This window comes from Peromyscus eremicus, chromosome 11, assembly GCF_949786415.1.
Source record: "Peromyscus eremicus chromosome 11, PerEre_H2_v1, whole genome shotgun sequence".
Classification (NCBI taxonomy): Eukaryota; Metazoa; Chordata; class Mammalia; order Rodentia; family Cricetidae; genus Peromyscus; species Peromyscus eremicus.
Genome location: NC_081427.1, coordinates 66,443,223 through 66,464,143, shown reverse-complemented (window position 1 = coordinate 66,464,143; position 20,921 = coordinate 66,443,223). Strand labels below are relative to the sequence as shown.

General features: G+C 38.1%; 1 long non-coding RNA gene across 1 annotated transcript; it reads left to right on the top strand.

The window, feature by feature from the left end:
- Positions 1-5,912: 5,912 nt before the first annotated feature.
- On the top strand, positions 5,913-19,338 carry LOC131921807 (uncharacterized). The gene is made up of 2 exons (XR_009382102.1): positions 5,913-6,200; positions 19,113-19,338. It is a non-coding gene; the product is annotated as an uncharacterized LOC131921807 (long non-coding RNA).
- The last annotated feature ends 1,583 nt before the right edge of the window (positions 19,339-20,921 follow it).

Below are 20,921 nucleotides of genomic sequence, written 5' to 3'. Positions count from 1 at the left end.
TCTTGAACAACAAAATAACTGCTGGAGGTCTCATCATTCCTGATTTCAAGTTCTTCCGTAGAATAATAAATACTGGATGCTATTAACATAAAACCAGACAAATTGATTAATGGATTGAAGACCCAGACATAAGTCCAACACATATGGACACTTGATTTTTGATAAAGAAGCCAGAAATATACACTGGGAAACAGAAAGCATCTTCAACAAATTGTGCTGGTCTAACTGTATAGCTGCATGTAGAAGAATGCAAATAGATTCATATTTGTCATCCTGAATAATACTCAAGTTCAAGTGGATCAAAGACTTCAACATATAATGAGACATACTGAACCTTATAAAAAAGAAAGCGGGGAATAACCTTGAACCTATTGGCACAGAAGAAGACTTTCTGAACAGAACAACAATGGCACAGGCACTAAGACAGACAATTAATAAAATGGACCTCATGTAACTGAAAAGCTTCTGTAAGGCAAAGGACACCATCAATAGAACAAAATAGCAGCCTATAGAATAAGTGAAAATGGGCTATTCACACCTCCATCCCCTCCATCCAGACTTCTCTTCTGTCCACCTGTGATGTCTATTCTATTTCCCCTTCACAGTGAGATTCATGAATCCCCCCTTGAGCTCTACTTAGTTTCCTTGGGTCTACACATTGTAGCATGTTTTCACCAACTCTAAGTCTGACAGAGTGCTAATATCCAAAATATATAAAGGACTCAAGAAACTAGACATCAACAAACCAAACAATACAATTTAAAAATGGGCTACAGAAATGAACAGAGAATTCTCAATAGAGGAAACCTGAATAGCTGAAAAATACTTATAGAAATGTTCAACATCTTTAGCCATCAGAGAAATGTAATCAAAACTACTTTGAAATTCCATCTTACATCTGTCAGAATAGCTAAGATCAAAAACACAAGTGACAGCTCATGCTGGTAAGGATGTGGAGCAAGGTGAACATTCCTCCACTGCTGTTGGGAGTGCAAATTTGTACAGCCACTATGGAAATGAATATGGCACTTTCTAAGAAAATTGGGAATTGATATACCTCAAGACTCAGCTACACCACTCTTGGGCATATACCCAAAGGATGCTCCATCTTACTATAAGGACTCTTGCTCAACTATGTTCATAGCAGCTTTATTCATAATAGCCAGAAACTGGAAACAATCTAGATGCCCCTCAACTGAAGAATGGATAAAGAATATGTGTTACACAATAAAGTATTACTCCACTGCTAAAAACAATGACATCATGAAATTGGCTGGCAAATAGAAGGAACTAGAAAATATCATTGTAGAAAATATGAGGTAACCCAGACCCAGAAAGACAAACATGGTATGTACTCACTTATAAATGAATATTAGCCGTAAAGAAAAGGATAACCATGCTATAATGTTTAGACCCAAGGAAGCTAAGTAGGGCTCAAAGGGGAATTCATGAATCTCACTATGAAGGGGAAATAGAATAGACATCACAGGTGGACAGGAGGGAAGTCTGGATGGAGTGGGTGGAGGTGGGAACAAGAGGGATCAGGTGGGAGATGATGGAGGTAGAGAGTACTGGAAGAGACAACTGGAATGGGGGAGGCATCTCTGGGAAGAGCTAGAAACCTAGTGCAGTGGAAACTCAATCTATGAGGATGACCCTAGCTAAGACTCCTAGCAGTAGGGGATATGGAGCCTGAACCATGGCTAGTTCCTGTAACTAGACAAGACTTCCAGTAGAGGGATTGGGATGCCAACCCAGCCACATAAACTTCAATCTACAATTTGTCCGGCCTACAAGATGTGCTATGGTAAAGGTAGCACAGAAATTGTGGGAGTGACCAACCAATGATTGGTCCAGATTGAGACCCAAACCATGAGAGGGAGCCCACCACTGGCACTTCCTGGAGGGCCAGGACCCAGAAGCAGAATATCCTAGAGTCCTAGGATAGAACCAAATAGGACTGGCAAAAAAAAAATCAATTAAATGATTCCTAATGATATTCGGCTATACTCACAGGTTGGTGCCTAGTCCAATGGTCATCAGAGAAGCTTCACCCAGCAACAGATGGAAACAGATGCAGAGACCCACAGCCAAACATTAGGCAGAGCTCAGCGAATCCTGAAGAAGAGGGGGAGGAAGGATTATAGGAGCCAGAGGAGTTAAGGACACCTCAAGAAAACCCACAGCATCAATGAACCTGAGCTCGTGTGGGCTCACAGAGACTGAACCAAAAACCAGGGAGCCTACATGAGACTGATGTAAGCCCTCTACATATACGTTACAGTTGTGTAGCTTGGTCCTCTTGTGGGTCTTCTAACAGTTGGATCAGGAGCTATCTCTAACTATATTGTCTGCTTTAGGGAAACTTTCCTCCTACTGGATTGCCTTGCCTGGCTTTAATAGGATAGGAGGCACCTAGTCTCATTGCAACTTGATATGCCATGGCTGGTTGATATCCGTGGGAGGCCTACCATTTTCTGAAGAGAAATGGTGAAGAAAGATTGGATAGGGGGGTAGGAAAGAGGGGAGATGGGGCAAAAGGACTGAGAGGGAGAAGAGGGAGGGGAAACTGTGGTCAGAATGAAAAATAAATAAATACAAAAGAATAAAATACAGAGAACACGACAAAAAAAATTGCAAATGGACCCAATACAGTGATCAATGGATCATAGGAAGCCCAGGCCTAATGGATACATTTACAGCATAGCTTGTGCAGCTACACCTCAGGGAACATTGCAGGAGAAGGTGTCGAAGGGTTATAAGAGTCAGAATATCAAGACATCTGCTGTGAAATGGTATCTCCTAGAAACAACTGCTTAAACAAGAACAGAACAATGCAGTATCAATGGACATGTCAACATCGAAGTGGAAAAACTTCACTGGACCCCATCCCTAGACAAAGAACTATGGGCAACTAATGGCTACTGGGAGAGAATTAGCCCCTCCCAGGGATAAGGCTGTTTATTGGTTGTCCAGTGCAGAGCGGTAAGCCTTGAACCATATACACATAAACAACAGTAACAGCCTCAGTAGGTTATGTGTATACATTTGTGCATACACATACATGCACATATATGTGTTTAACATTAATATTCAAATAACAAGAGGCTATCAACTTGAGAGGGGGGACCTTTGAGAGAGGCATTTTAGGGAAGACAATGGGGAGGGGCTGGAAGGTGGAAAAGGAGGAGAAAAACTGTTATGATTCTATTCCAGTTAAAACATACTTTTTAAAGTAATATCCAAGACCCAGAAAAACGTAGTCATGGATAGAGTACACAACAACAACCAGAATGCATGATAAACTTAAAGGTTCAAAAGTGGCATGCATAGCTTGGCAGTAACCAACAGCTTTCTCATTGGACTTAAGACTGGCTAAATAAAGTAAAACCGTACCTGAGACTGGAAACTTAGTTAGCTATCCAGTGAAGTCATGGATCTTAAAAGAGAACCCAGTGTAATCCTTAACTACATTCTCAATAATTGTCCTTATATTTGCTGCTAAGTGTAGTTCTTACTCTTCATCAAAGAAATTTCTCTTCTCAGCAGACAGAGACCATGACAGAAAACTGCAACCAATAAAAATGCAGAGAACCAGCAACTATTTGGTGCCCAGTTCCAATTGATAGATCTACAACACAACTCCAGCTCCTAAAGCTTAGGAATCATAGAGAAAAGAGGGTAGAAAGATAGTAAGGTACAGAGTAACAAGATGTTTCTGTGATGTTGTGTCTCCTAGAAATATTAAAAAAGCTACACCCATGAAGTTTAGGTGAATTTTTCTGTCCCACCTACCAGTTCCCAAATCACAACACAGAGACTTATTATTAATTTTGAGAGCTCAGCCAATAACTTAGGCATGTTTCTAACAAGCTCTTATAAGTTAAATTAACCCATTTCTATTAATTTGCTTTTTGCCTTTGCTTTATTACCTTTGCTCTGTACTACCCATGCTACTTTTCTGTTTCCTCCATCTCTGGCTGGTGACTCTCTTCTTCTTCTTCCCAGTGTCTTCTCTGCCATGAAAACCTTGCCTAGTTATTGGCCATTCAGCTTTTCATTAAACCAATCTGAGTGACACATATCCACAGTGTACAAAAAGATTATTCCACAACATTCCCCTCTTTTGTATAAATAAAAAGGAAAAATTTTAATTCTAATATAGTAAAACTATATACAGTAAGAACAATTATCAGGTTAGAATTACATTTACAATGTCCAGTCCATTTGTATTTGGCATATTTGGAGAAAGTAGTCCATTATTTATTCTATCTTGATGAGTCTAAATCTCTGTACCTTATTTACCTTCTATTGTAGCTAGAGTTTTCCTGCCTGGCCCACAGTCAGGACAAATCTCTCTCACCTGCCAGTCCCACAGCTGCTCAGACCCGACCAAGTAAACACAGAGACTTATTTTGGTTACAAACTGTATGGCCATGGCAGGCTTCTTGCTAACTGTTCTTATAGCTTAAATTAATCCATTTCCATTAATCTATATCTTGCCACATGGCTCGTGGCTTACCGGCATCTTCACATGCTGTTTGTCATGGTGGCGGCTGGCAGTGTCTCTCACCCAGCCTTCCACTTCCCAGCTTTATTCTTCTCCTTGTCCCGCCTACACTTCCTGCCTAGCCAATGGCCAATCAGTGTTTTATTTATTGACTAATTAGCAACACATTTGCCATACAGAACATTCCATAGCATTCTATCATAACTAAGGAGAACTTCAGCTATGACTACCTAGTCTTCAACTCTATCACAGACCCCAGAAGAATATAACATTATCTGAGTAAACAGGAAGTGCAGTGTAAGCCACTTTCAAACCAATAGAAATGACAGACATCTGGCTACCTGGACTGTCATCTAAGGTTTCTCTGCAATGTTGGGTCATCCAATCTTCAGCCTACAGGCATAGAGTATCTGGCAGACACTTTGATGAAGCAGGAATTTTGAAGGACTGTTCTGCCTAGTCATGACAATGTTCAGCAGTTGCTTTCCTGTGTGTACTGCAGAATATCTGGCAGACTTTTTCATGAAGCAGGAATTTTGAAGGACTGTCCTGCCTTGCTTTGGCAAAGTTAAGCACTAACTTTCCTGTGTGTCCTGAAGAATGTCTGGTAGACTTTTCTATGAAGCAGGAGTTTTCAAGGACCATCCCACCTTATCTTGGCAAAGTTCAACAGTCTTTTTTCCTTTCTGTCCTGACTGTCCAGTTCATATAGCATACTCTCAGCAGTCAAGGCAAAAGCAGTTTTTTTTGCCCAAATGTATAGTTTTGACACACTGAAAGCAAACTCCATATGGAGTTTCTTCCAATGCCCATCATCCTTTCTGAAGTAAATTGGTGCTGCCAGGAGCAGACATGTTTCATGGTCATGAAAAGCCCCATGTTAATGAAACATTTAAAATGCCATATTCTATAGGTATTTGAAGTGTTTGAAAACCATCTACCTACCAAAAATATAACTGTTTAACTTTGAAAACATACCTAATATAACTATAAGTTTGATTGTTATAGATGACTATTAATCTATTTTTCTTTATTATCCTAAATAGCTTTTAGGACTAAAACTATGCACTACATTTTTAATGAACTGTATAGTTATAATACCTTAAACAAGAATAGAAACATATATATATAGTATGACAAAAATAACCTTAAATTTGTGTCAATACAAAAAAATCCATACCAATGTAAAATATTTGAGAGTAATAGTTGTTTATAAGTAGACTCAACAATCCACCCCTTTATCTCATCATTTCTATATTATATCCCCCCTTTTCCTCTTCAGAACAAGAACCCTGCATCTAATTTTCTTTGTTTAGCTTTCTTCCTGACCATTACCAATAACAATTTGTAACCAATCCCCCTAAACAATAACAAATATCCATAACCACTGAATGACCAAAAACCCCCACCCTTCTCTTTGGAATGTGGATGTTGTGTTCTCTAGACTGTTTGCTGTTGTCTGGAGGTGCTGGAATCTTTGGAGGACCCTGAGAAAATTAGGATAATGGTCAAGTCCTGGCTAGAACAGTCTGTGAAGTTGGACCATCTCACCCAGGAGCCGTGAAGCTGTTCTGGATGCAGAACTCTGAGGAAACTGCAGCAGAGGCACTCTGAGAGACTGGATCAGCTGGAGCACCCACTTTCATTGGTGTCTGGTCCCCTTGCTCTGAAAACACATAAACTTTCAAAGGTAACATACATATCTGTATTAACACAAGTAATTGTGTTGCACACAAGCCAGCCAAAGATGATTTTTTTGTTTTGTGTTTGAACAAGTTAAAATTACATTGCCTGTCTTGTATTTTTTCTAGGTTTAGTTCTTTTTAACTGTAGCCAGGATTTCCAGGGGCTCTCTCCTGATCAAGCCTGATCCTCTTTAATCTTGAATGAATCCACAGCTTTCATTTTCTGTGGAGACAAAAGCACAACCTCTTGTCCAACACAACATATTGTTTTACTTCCATTTTGAAGTTAAGACATTATTAAAACATGTAGGTTGGTTTAATTTAGCTGTTTCTATAATTCATGTCTCTCAGCAGCTACTGTTTGTTCATCGGCATCAAAAAAGTTGAAAGACAACACAATAACATACAGGATCCAGAATCCAGTGTATTCCCCCACTCCTTTTACTTTACTCTTCCTTTGAAGACTTTATTAGTTTTAAACTATTTATTTATTTTTATTGTTGTGCTCAGAACGTGACCCCCAGAGAGACCACCGAGTACTACCATACCAGAATGCAAAAGCAAGGTTTAATTTGGGATATCCACAAGCAATACAAGCCTAGGCAGGGATTTTCATCCAACAGACCCAACGCAGTGGAGGCTGGAGGAAGTGTCCACCTCTCTGCAAGCTCAGTTTTTAAAGGCAAAAATCACAAGGTTATATCATTTAGGGGTGCTAGTATGGGTACAATTCTGATTGGCTTGTGTCTAGGAATTCCAGAAATCACGATTCAATTTTCCTTCTAAGGAGGTGGTTGCCTGTTACCATTTCTCATTGGCTGCCCCAGATGGGGGCATCTGGTGATTACACAGTCACTATGGAAACTAGGGTTGGGACATTCTATGGTCAAACAGTTACCTAGGGAACCAGGGAGAGGACATTCCATAGTCTGGCAGTCATTACCTCCTGACTACCTTGTGACTCTGTACTTTTATACTTCTTGGTTTCTGGAATCTGGACTGACTGGTTTCAGTAACTCCTGGCCTGTTCCAGTAACTCATGGCCTGTAACTAAAAGGAGAAATCTTAGGCCTTAGTTTTAGGGTGAAAGCATTTTGGTCTTATTTTGGTTCTACATTATGACTATACCCTTTTTCTTTCTATCTTTTTTTTAAGCCTATGCACATTGTTAAACACACTATAACCTGTTTAGAGGGTTTTTTTTGTTCCATCTGAGCCTGTTTTACTATGTATCTGTAACCTTTTCTATCTACATAAGCAAAACCTTAAACCAGCCATGTGGCTTAGCTCCTGGAGCACTGGTGGCTCAGGTATGCAGGCAGCTGCTGGGAGCTGTGTCTCTGTACTGTGGCAGGATGCAAGACATGAGACTAGGAAGCCACGTTTGGCTCTGTTTTTGTGTGCGTAGAACCTTTTTGTAAGCTTTCTCAGGTCTTGTGTGGATATATGTGGCCAAATGTTGTCTGCCATTTGTAGGCAGATTTTTCTCTGTCCTACCTGCCAGCTCCCAAATCACAACATGGAGGCTTATTATTAATTATGAAAACTCAGTCAACAGCTTAGGCTTGTTTCTAACTAGCTCTTATAAAAAGAAGACCTGAACAATAACAACATCAATAGATTTGCTAACAAGGGAGGGGGAACTCTCAGGGGTCCTCAATCCTAGACAATGAAGTACAGGCAAGTAAGAATTTCTGTAGCTAGAGTTTTCCTGCCTGGCCCACAGTCAGGACAAATCTCTCTCACCTGCCAGTCCCACAGCCATCAGACCCAACCAAGTAAACACAGAGACTTATATTGCTTACAAACTGTATGGCTGTGGCAGGCTTCTTGCTAACTGTTCTTACAGCTTAAATTAATCCATTTCCATTAATCTATATCTTGCCACATGGCTCATGGCTTACCGGCATCTTCACATGCTGTTTGTCATCATGGCGGCTGGCAGTGTCTCTCTCATTCAGCCTTCCACTTCCCAGCTTTATTCTCCTCCTTGTCCTGCCTACACTTCCTGCCTAGCCAATGGCCAATCAGTGTTTTATTTAATGACTAATCAGCAACACATTTGCCATACAGAACATCCCACAGCAAATTTCTGAGAGTAGAGGAAATAGTCTTCCTCAGGGAAAAGCTCCCTATTGGTTATCCAGTAAAAAGTACCCAGCCCTGAAATTATGTATGTACAAGGAACATTATATCTATTGAGCAGGTTGTAGTTATATATTTAGGAATGTGCATGCACATACACTTACATGTAAACAAAGAAAAAGAGGCCATGAATTTTAAAGAGAGCAAGGTAGGGTCATGGGAGGGATTGGAGAGAGGAAAGGGAAGGAATAAATGAGTAATTATATTATAATTTCAAAAATAAAAAAGAAATACTAGCACATTAAAAATTATCTGTCTAATAAGAGATACCTAAAAAACCTAGAGATATCTTTATACTTAAATCATAAATGACCAAATATTGTCCTTTTAATAATAGGAGCAAGCAATTCACACTTCCTAAATTTTATGTAATACTGGAGATTTTAATTTGTGCAAAATTTCAAAACAAAATGAACAGAAATATGTTTATTGCAGATAAAAAATAATCTTCCAAAATTCTAGTATCAAAACCCCACAAATAACCAAATTAAAAATAGGATAGATACCCAAATACTCATTTCTCAAGAGAAGATACATAAATGGCCAACATTATAAGAAAAAAATTATTGGCACCACAAATCATAAGAGACTTGCAAATCTAAACCACCATGAGATATGGCTGCATGGATTCCAGTATGAGTCACTGACAGCAAAGACAAGTCATAACAAGTACAGATGAGAATGTGCAGAAGAGGGATGCTTGCACATTGTTGATAAGGACGTACAACCTCCATGTATTCTGGCAACCAGATTGGGACATATCCAAAGGAAATGAAATCTATAAGTCACAGAGACATGTGCACAGCGATACTTACTATAGCATTATTCAAAATAGCCAGGAAGTTGAAATACCACAGTTGTAATTTTTAAACAATCTTTTTGTTAATATGTTATGCAGAAGTATGTTAATAGTTTCTACACATTTGAATATTACCTATATATTCCAGATAGTACCTTATCAGTCTTTATTTATTGAGATGAGGTCTTACTATGTAGCCACCTGGCCTGGAACTCACTCTGTATCCCTAGATGGCCTCAAACCCACAGCAATCATCATTCCTCACCCTCTGAGTACTAGGATTACAGAACTGTACAGCAGATAAATGGATAAAGAAAATGTGGTATGTATGTACATTCATTACTATTCAGCAATAAAAAAAGATGAAATCCTGCCATTTGTGATAACATGGATAGAACTAAAGTTCATTATGTTAAGTGAAATAATTAAGGCACAGGAAGTCAAGAAAAGCATGACCAAACTCATAGTTAAAATGCAAAAGGAAGATCCAGGGGCCAGTGAACTCCCAAGCCCGATGGTCTAAATTAAAGAACTGACTGCCACAAGATTTCCTCTGACCTATATACACACAGGATCACACACACACACACACACACACACACACACACACACACACACTAAACATACACACATGATCAAACATACATTAAACATACACACATGATCACATATACACACACACAAAAGGAATGAGTGTAATAACGCATTTAAGTCAGTCTCATAGAACTTGAGACTTCAGTGGTGGTTCCGGATACTGAAGAGACCAGGGAGAAGGAAGGACTGGAAGTACCAATCAATACATACTCAGTTATACTTAAATAAGAGTAAGGAGTTCTATAGCCTTGTGTCCATCAAAAGATGAACGGACAACTAAAATGTGCTATTTAAAACAATGGAACTTTATTCATCCACAAGAAAAAGTAAAATTTGCAGAAAAACTAAAATGTATTAAGTTAAACAAGGAAATTAAACAGAAAGACGCTGCATGTTTATGCAGACCCTAGCTTGTGCTTGCGTTAGACATGTAAGTGACATGGATTTGGGAATACACCACACAACTATGAAGGAGACAGTGAGAAGAGAAAAGGAGATGCTGGAAAGGGGCTGTACAACAGGACACATTACACAGGAAAGTTAGCAGTTTATGGGGATCGGAGAAGAGCACAAGGGGGAGTGGAGAGGATGTGAAAGGAGAGGGCAGAAGATAAACTTTCCTTTGAAAAATGCTATAATGAACATTAAATACATGTATGCTAATTAAAAATGAAAGTTTTTAGAAAATCAAGTGCGAGTATGAGGGTCTGCAATGCTATGCCATTGCCCCTCATAACTTTAAGTAATAATGATGTGCTATGTAATTTTTAATTGCCTAATTATAAAATTTAGCTGAGCAAAGTAGCACACACCTATAATCCCAGGACTCAAGAAGGAGGAGACAAGATCATGAGTCAAGAACATATATATATATATGTGTGTGTGTGTGTGTGTGTGTGTGTGTGTGTGTGTGTGTGTGAGAGAGAGAGAGAGAGAGAGAGAGAGAGAGAGAGCGCCTGGTTTTTCTGAACTGCTATCATAAGGAAGTCCCCTTTGTTATAAACCTATGAGGAAAGTCATTTTGAAATGGCCAACCCACTTGCCATTTCTGCTGTGGATATCGCTCTGTATAAATAAAACACTGATTGGCCAGTAGCCAGGCAGGAAGTATAGGAGAGAGGAGAATTCTGGGAGGTGGAAGGCTGAGGCAGGGAGACACTGCCAGCCGCTGCCATGATAAGCAGCATGTGAAGATGCCGGTAAGCCCCGAGCCACGTGGCAAGGTACAGATTCATAAAAATGGGTTAATTTAAGGTAAAAGAAGTAGATAACAAGAAGCCTGCCATGGCCATACAGTTTATAAGTAATATAAGGGTCTAAATGATTATTTTATATGTGGGTTGTGGGACTGCAGGAGGCTTAGTGGGACCTGGAGAGAAGCTCTCCAGCTATACATTTCTATGTTTTCTTTTTTCAGCCCATTCAGCCTAAAAAGCGAGCAGTCTGCCCAGCTGAGTAGAACATTTGTCTGTTATTTAGATAGGATGTTCCTTAATTCAAGTTTCCAACTGGGTTTTTTGGAATTATATCATTTGACAAATGCAAACACAAAATCTTAACATTAAATTTCTGAAAGCAAAAATAGAAAAAAAATATTTATGAATTTGAAAGAAGTAAAAAATTTCTTAGCCACAACAAGATGTACAAATCACCACAGTCCTTTTAAAAAAAAGATAAGTTGGATGTGACCCAGTGTAAAAATCTCCTCTCATGTGTCTCAGCTGCAGAGTGAAGGAAATCATCTGCAATCAGAATGTCTGTGTTAGTTTCACTTTTAACTCTAACCAAAAGAAACAAAGATAAGTAAGTTATTTTGGCTCACAGTTTTGAAGGTTTCAGTGCATTGCTTTCTTATTTGGCTTGTGGTGAAACAGTACTTCATCATGGGAGCATGTGGCAGGGGAAACCCCTCATCTCATGACTTCCAGGAAGTAAGGGGCCAGAGAGAGCATCGCACAGTCAGTTCTAAGGATACATCCTATATAATTACAAGACTTCCAACTAAGTCCCACTTCATGAGGTTGAAAACCATAGCATAGGAGGTAGTAGAATCCTTAAAACTTAATACTAAAAATGTAAACATGAATATGGAATTTTTGTACATTCCTGGAGAGTAAGCCACAGTTAGATTGGTTTATTAGCCAATCCAGCTCCATTCTTAAGCCCAAACAACTAAAATATACAGTAATTTCCTAGCAGATCTTTTGAAATCTACCCAATCCAGTATAGCATTCATCATCAGGTTAATGAATATATAGATTTTGATATCTGTGTAACTATTCTATTGCTATGATTAGACACCATGATCAAGGCAACTTATAAAAGAAAATATTTAATTGGGAGCTTCCTTATAGTTTCAGAGTGTTAGTCTATGACCATTATGGTGAGGAGTATGGCACTATAGCAGGATCTAAGAACTTTGCATCCTGATCTGCAGGCAGCAGTCAAAAAGAGAAACACTAAACCTAGTACGGTTTGAAACATTCCTGTCCACATCCAGTGTCACATCTCCTCCAACAAAGCCAAACTTCCTCCAATAAGGCTACACCTCTCAAGCCTTTCCAAATAGTTCCACTAACTGGGACAAAGCATTCAAACATATAAGCCTACAGGAGCCATTCTTATTCAAATCACTACAATATCTAAATAATTAAATATCCTACTAATTAACTGAGATAAACTTTAAACTCCTAATCTACCAGAATATCAAAATAAGCAGAGTGAAAAATTTAGATTCAAAGGGGCATATACATTTTAGTCAATTATTCACCAATAATTCTGGAAGGGCAAATTTAATCTATGCTAACAAAAATAACATCAATTATTTGGAGGCAGAGACTAGGATAGCAACTGAATAGGAAAAACAGGGAATCTGTGGTAAGTCTTGGTTGTGTTGGTTATATGGGTATACATGCATGTCAATGTTCATCAAATTTCTCTTTTAAATGAATGAACTCATTATCTATAAATGCTACTTCAACAAACCTGAAGAAATTTCTAATTAGTTTGAATAAAAGAATTTTTTTTTTTTTTGGTTTTTCGAGACAGGGTTTCTCTGTGTAGCTTTGCGCCTTTCCTGGAACTCACTTGGTAGCCCAGGCTGGCCTCGAACTCACAGAGATCCACCTGGCTCTGCCTCCCGAGTGCTGGGATTAAAGGCGTGCGCCACCACCGCCCGGCTAAAAGAATTTTTTAAGTAGGATATTAGGAGCTGAAGAAATAGCTCAGCAAAATCACATGAAGACCTGAGTTTGATCTTCAGCAGCAGCATAAATCGCTGGCCATGTTGGAAGCATTTGCTTGCGATCCCAGTATCCAAGGATGCAGAGAGAGAGGGGAGTTCCCAGCAAGAGATTCTGCCTCAAAAACAGAAGATGAACAGCTTCTATGGAACAACAGTACCTGAGGTTGGCCTCTGGTTCATGTGATACACATGCACAAACTATGATTACAAGACTTTCTTAAACTTTTATGTAATGTGCGTTATGATTTTTACTTTATACTTGCTAGGTATAGTGACACACATCAGTCAAGACAGGCAGATCATGAGTTTGAGGACAGCTTAGATGACAACTGTGCCCAAAGAAAAATAAATAAATAAAATTAAGTAAATGAAGTATTTCCAATAACATTCCTTTTTCCCTCCCATTATTAATTTCTCCATGAAGATATTGCTCCTCACTTTGTAGTATGGGTTCATCTCCCAACACATCAATAATGTTCAGATAGAATAAGCTTAAGAAACATAAATAATTAAGAAAACATTTTACCAAAGCTTCATAAATCTAAGAATTTGAAGACTTCATAGTTATTATATAGTAATATTTTATAAAGAAGAAAGGAAGAAACTCCTTTCAGAGTTCCAAGATATTGGTACATATCTATAAAGAAAAAGTTGCTTTTGAAGACAAACTAAGAAATAATTTCCCAGCAACCAAATACTATTATCTACATGTAATATGCAACATCTTGTAAAATAATGAAAGTTTCTTCTCTAAGACGAATTATTACACCTATTGTCTTTTTTCCTACAAGAGAAAATAAAGTTATAGCGGCTCAAGTGATAAACATGTGCATCTCAGCTTGTCAGTGCCATAACATTTCGTCAACTGTAAAAGAAGACTATTGAAGCTAAGGTTTGCTTTTGGTGGGGAGGGGTCAGTTACTCCTTTATGCTATGCTAGCCTCCAACTATTATCTGCCAACAGCCAAACAAAACTGTTCATGCTAATTTGAGGTGAGAATGTTCAACTTGTTTATCAAGAAAGAAAGATTTTATTGCTTATGCTTTTCTCACTGAGACAAGCTGATTAACTTTAAAAGAGAAAATCCATTCATGCTAGGAATATGATTGAAGGAATTAGCTTAACCTTCCTCCCTGGCATAGACACATAGAATCAGATTTTCACAGTGCATTCATTGGATCACATGTTAGTAGTTCACATTTCAGACCACACCGATCCATTATCTAAGGAGTGAGTCCTTGACATTTTTGTTTTGTTATAGACCTACAACCCTCTCAATTTCAATCTGAGCTAGAACCATAACTCTAACCCAAATCACCATTAGCCTTGGGGAGTTTCTTATTTTCTTTCCATTAATGACTATCTAACAAGATAATGAAAATAGATTGGACAGTACCTAAAAAGTCTTCTTTAAAATAGGGAGTGTGGGACTGGAAAGATGGCTCAGTGGCTAACAGTCCTTGTTTCTCTTGCAGAGGACTTGGATTCAGTTCACAGTGCCCACATGGTGGCTCACAGCCGTCTGTAACTCTTGTTGCAAGGAATCCAAAGTACTCTTCTGGTTTCCACAGACACAGTGCAGCACACATGTAGTACACAGACATCAATACAGGCAAAACATCCATACAATAAAATGAAAATAAAGAAATTTTCAAACAAGGAGATACAAAAGAACAGCTGGTATCTAATTCTATATTTAGGTTTGTATCATATATTATCTGTCATTCCAATTTAGGAAAAATCTTACTGTGCTAACCATAACTGGGCACATTTTTTTCTTCAGAAAAAGGTATTTTTTCTGAGCAATGGAACCACCCTCTTGGTTCAATGATGAGAACATTAATGAGCACTTTTTTTCCTTAAGAGAAAATAACATACCCTTGATGAGGGAGTCTTACTCAATCAACCAAGCTATACACACATATACTGCTTTTCACACCTTTAGGTTTAATGGGAGTATTTATTACATCTAAAAACAGAGTGGTAATTTTATGTTAACATTGATAAAACAATTGTTTTGTTTTGTTTTAAAAGGAATAGAAATGAAGTTCCTACCATACCCAAAGCCTATTGCCAAAGAAATGGAAATATAAATGTGAAAAAGCAGTTCTAAGAGGCAAGTTCATAACACTAAGTACACACATTCAAAAAAAAAAAAAACCTGCAGAGATATTGAATTAGCATCTTAACAGCACACCTGAAAACTGTGGAACAAAAATAAGTAAGCAAACCCAACTTGAGTAGATGCCAAGAAATAAACTAAGGACTGAAATCAATAAAATAGAAACAAAGAGAACAATACAAAGAATCTGTGAAACAGAGATTTGGTTCTTTGAGAAAATCAACAAGATAGACAAACCTTTATCCACACTACCTAAAAGGCAGAGAGAGACTATCTAAGTTAACAAAATCAAAAATAAAAAAGGGGTCATAACATCAGACACCAAGGAAATCCAAAGAATCATTAGGTCATACTTTAAAATCCTGTACTCCACAAAATTGGAAAATCTAAAAGAAATGGACAATTTTCTTAATAGGTAACACTTACAAAAGTTAAATCAAGATCAGATAAACAATTTAAATAGACTTATAAACCCCAGTGAAGTAGAAGCAATCACCAAAATCTCCCAACCAAAAAAAAGCCCAGTACCAGAAGGTTTAAGTGCAGAATTCTACCAGACTTTCAAAGAAGAGTCAATGCTAAAACTCCTCAAATTATTCCAAAAAATAGAAACAGAAGGGACATTGTTTAATTCATTTTATGAGGCCACAATTACCCTGAGATTCAAACTACATAAAGAAGCAACAAAGAAAGAGAATTACAGACTAATTTCCCCTATGTACACATGCACAGATACTCAATAAAATACTTGCAAACCTAATTCAAAAATACATCAAAAAGATCACCTACCATGATCAAGCAAGCTCCATCCCACAAATGCAGGAATGGTTCAATATGTAAAAATCAATAAATGTGATCAATCATATAAACATACTGTAAGAAAAAAAACATGATCATCTCATTAGAAGCATAAAAGGCCTTTGACAAAGTCCAACAGTCCTTCATGATGGAAAGTCCTTGATTAGGAATATAAGGGACATACATAAACATAATAAAGGCAATTTACAGAAAGCCTATAGACAACATCAAATTAAATGGAGAGAAACTCAAAGCAGTTCCACTAAAACCAGGAACAAGAAAAGATTGGCCACTCTCTCCACCCGTATTCAGTATATTCAAATTCAAAACTTGAAGTCTTAACGAGTGAAATAAGACCTGTGAAGGAGATCAAGGCAATACAAATTGGAAAGGAAAGAAGAAGCCAAAGTATCTTTATTTGCAGAGGATATGATAATATGATAGTTCACATAAGTTAACCTAAAAATCCCACCAGAGAATTCCTACAGCTGATAAACCCTTTCAGCAAAATAGCTGGAAGCAAAATTAGTTCACAAACATCAGTAGTCCTCCCACATACAATTGACAGACTTAGAAAGACATCAGAGAAACAACATCTTTGACAATAGCCTCAAGAAATATGAAATATCTTCGGAAAACTCTAATTATGCAACTGAAACAATTATGATTTAAAATGTCAAGTCTTTAAAGAAAGATACTGAAGAAGATATCAGAAGATGGAAAGACCTCCCATGCTCATGGATTGATAGGATTAACATAGTAAAAATGACCATCTTAACAAAAGGAATCTACAGATTCAATACAATCCCCATCAAAATTCCAAAACAATTTTGCACAGATCTTCAAAGGGAAAATCTCCACTTCATTTAGAAACACAAAAACCCAGGATAGATTAAAAAAAAAAAAAAATCCTGAACAACAAAAGAACAGCTGGAGATCTCACCATTCCCGATTTCAAGTTGTGCTATAGAGCTGTAGTAATAAAAACCACATGGTATTGATGTAAAAGAGACACATGGATCAACTGAAGACGCAGACATAAATCCACACACCTATGAACACGTGATTTTTGATAAAATACAGCATCTTCAGCAAATGCTGCTAGTCAATGTGGATGTCTGCATGTAAAAGAATGCAAATAAGTCTGTACCTATCACCCTGAAAAACCCTCAACTCCAAGTGGATCAAAGACCTCTATATAAAACAAGGTATACTGAAGCTGATAGAAGAGTAAATGTGGAATAAGCTTGAATGCATTGGCCAAGGAGTAGACTTTTTGAACAGAACACCAATAGCACAGGCACAAAGATCCACAATTGATAAATGGGACCTCATTAAACTGAAAAGCTTCTGTAAGACAAAGGACATTGTCATTAGGACAAAAGAGAAGGCTACAGAACAGGAAAAGATTTTCATCTACTACACATCTGATGGAGGACTATGATCTGAAATATATAAAGGACTTAGGGTACTAGATATAAAAAAACAATAATTCAATTAAAAATGATTACAGATCTGAGCAGACAATTTTCAACCGATGAAACTCAAATGACAGAAAAACACTTAAGGAAATGTTAAAGATCCTTATCCATCAGGGAAACGTAAATGGAAACTTCTTTGAAATTCCATCTCACACCTGTCAGAATGGCTAAGATCAATAACACAAGTGGCAGCTCAGGCTGGTAAGGATGTGGAATAAGGGGACACTCGTCCATTGCTGTTGAGAGTGCAAACTTGTACAGCCGCTATGGAAATCAACATGGAGGTTCCTCAGAAAATTGTGAATGGATCTAACTCAAGATCCAGCTATACAACTCTTGGGCATGCTTCATCCCAAGATGCTTCATCCTACCACAAGGACACTTGCTCTACCATGTTCATTACTGCTCTATTCACTATAGCCAGAAACTGGAAACTACCTAGGTGTCCCTAAACAGAAGAATGAATAAAGAAAATGTGGTACATTTTACACAATGGAATACTACTCAGCTGTTAAAAAAATGACATTATGAAATTTACCGTCAAATGGATTGAACTAGAAAAAAAATCATCCCAAGTGGGGTAACCAAAACCAGAAAGATATAGTATTCATTTGTGTCTGGATATTAGCCTTTAAATAAATGATAACAGAGTTATGATTTGTAGACCCAGAGAGGATAGGAATGCAGGAGGCAATTGGGGGTGAGAGGGGCACATATATCTCCTGTGAGTGGAAAATAGAATAAATTTTATGGGTGAAATGGAACAGGGGCAGGGGGATCATGTGGGAAGGGGAAGGGGAGATGGAATTGAGGGAAGAAATGGTGAGAGAGACAGATAGAATTGAATGTCATTTGAGAGGCAGCAGGGAACACCATTGCAGTAGCAAGTAACAAATAAAATGTGGTGGCACACACCTTTAATCCCAGCACTTGGGAGGCAGAGGCAGGCAGATCTCTGTGAGTTTGAAGCCGGCCTGGTCTACAGAGCGAGATCCAGGACAAACACCAAAACTACACAGAGAAACCCTGTCTTGAAAAAAAAAAAAAAGACTCTTGATGGTATTCTATTATACTCATAGATCAGTGCCTTATTCAGCCATCATCAGAGAGACTTCTTCCTGCAGCAGATGGAAACAAATTCAGAGATTCACAGAGAGAGAGAGAGAGAGAGAGAGAGAGAGAGAGAGAGAGAGAGAGAGAGAGAGAGAGAGAGAGGAAGGAGACCTTGGAATACACAGCTCTAAACCAGATGTCTCCATCAAATCCCTCCCTTCAGAGATCAGGGTACCCATGGAAGAAGAGGTGGAAGAACAGTGGGAACAGAGGGAATGGAGGACACCAGGAGAACAAGACTCTCTAAAACAACTGAGCAAGGCTCACATGAATTCACAAACTGAAGCAGCAAGCCCAGGGCCTATATGGTCTGCACTAGGTTTCCTGCATGAATACTCTTGCTTTCAGTGTAGAACTTCCATGGGATTCCTCAGTGTGTGAATGAGTGGGCCTCTGATTCTTGTGCCTGCTCTTGGGCTCTTTTATTTTTCTGTTGGCTTGGCTTGTCCAAATTCAATATGAAGGTTTTTGTTTTATCTTATTGTATTGTATTTTATCATTATCTCTTAGAAGCCTGTTTTTTTCTTTTCTTTTTATTTTTTTCCAACCTAATATTTTATTGCTCATTTAGGAGTTTCACATAATGCACCCTGATCACATTCACTTCTCTCTCTTCCTAGGTCGACCCCCACCTTATGACTTCCTCCAAAGAAAAGAAGAAAAGGAAAAAATACCAAGTCCAATTTATGTTGCTCATATACTTACTGGAACATGGCCAAACTCCCAGTGGCCAGCCCCTTAAATTAACCTGAGTCCTTTTCTACCCCCAACCCTGCTAGAAGCCATCATCTATGAAGAGCTACACTTCAGGATCCTATCAGAACTTTAAGAATTCTTTTCAATAGCTTCCTGTCTGGACTGTTTCTTTTGGGGCTTGGGGTTTGGGTGGTGGAGACAAGTTGTCCCAGAAGCCTTCTATGTCTCATTCTCAAGTATGTGTCTGAAGTCAGTACCACTGCAAAAGAATCCCCCTTGCCCTTTACAGTCAGTGGCAGCACAGATCATAGACTTTAATCTGGATTCTGGGAGTAGTATAGACCATGGACATCAACATAGCTGCCACATGGAACACAAACTCCATCAAGGCCCTTGATGACAGCACAGGCCACGTGCCTGTTCTTTTCTAGTGAGAGACATCTGAATGAGAGAAGAAGTAGGAAGGAACTAGGAGGAGTCAAGGGGAAACTGTATTCAGACAATATTCTATGAGAAAAGAATCTAAGAGGAAAATAAATAGATAGATAGATAGATAGATAGATAGATAGATAGATAGATAGATAGATGATAGATAGATAGATAGATAGATAGATAGATAGATAGATAGATAGATAGATAGGCAATATGCTGACAATACCAAGCATTGGCTACAGTACAAATCATGGAAGAATTTTAGTCCCTGTGAATGGGAGTGGGTGGGCATTTACACCGCTGCTTTGAAAAGCAAATCATGAATTGTAAATTTCTAAACAGTCACACTCGCTGCAATTAGCAATTTCCAACCTGGGTATGGAACATCTCACTGACACATGAGCAACAAAAGCATGAAAGAATAAAGAAAGGGAGAGAGGAAAAGAGAAAGAAAGAAGGAAGGAAAGTTTCCAGAAAAAAGAAAAAAAAACCCTCTAGCCACAAGAAAATAAATAGTATGTACACATATATTTGAAGGCAGGTTTGGGAGATGGGGACCCTTCCAGAGGTACTGACTCTCCACAACTCCAAACTGCCCTGACTAAGTGGTCCTATAGTTGCAAAGAGCCTAAAATACACAAGCAGAGAAAATTGCTGGCCTGTGAGGCAGGACCAAAAACTGGTTATTGTAATTTCCCACTCGAGCTTTTTGTTAAAATCAGTGGCATGCTGCAAGGAAGTGACATGGGCAAATGCAAAGCAATAAGAAGTACCTTCTGCCGATACATATTGCACCAGTCCACAATAATGTCTGCTGTTCACAGCGTTTTAGCATGGAGTGCCTTTTGATATCTGTTGCAGGAAAAAAATGACAATATTGAACAAATAAAGAAGAATTCCAAATATTAGCATCATAGCATCAGAAAGGAAAAATTTAAAGAGATCAGTATCTTCTTGGCCACTTTCCAGCTTTGGTTCAACATAAACACTAAAAGGTTACATTACAAATTATATATAACCATGCTTTAAAATAATCAGAATGAAGTCATTTGAATAATTTATCAAATTTATGCAGAGATGGAGAGAATCCCAGCTACAGTTATATGTTTTTTATGAAATTGTAATATGTGTCTATAGATATGATATAAAAAGCATTCAAATAAAATATCAGATATGAAATACAAATGAACAGTACTCTATGCTTTCTCTGACAGTCACAGCAAATTATAGTGAGACTTTAACTAACTTCTCTTTTCCTGTGACATGTTCATTTTTCTTTTTGCTGGTTAAAATGTGATGCC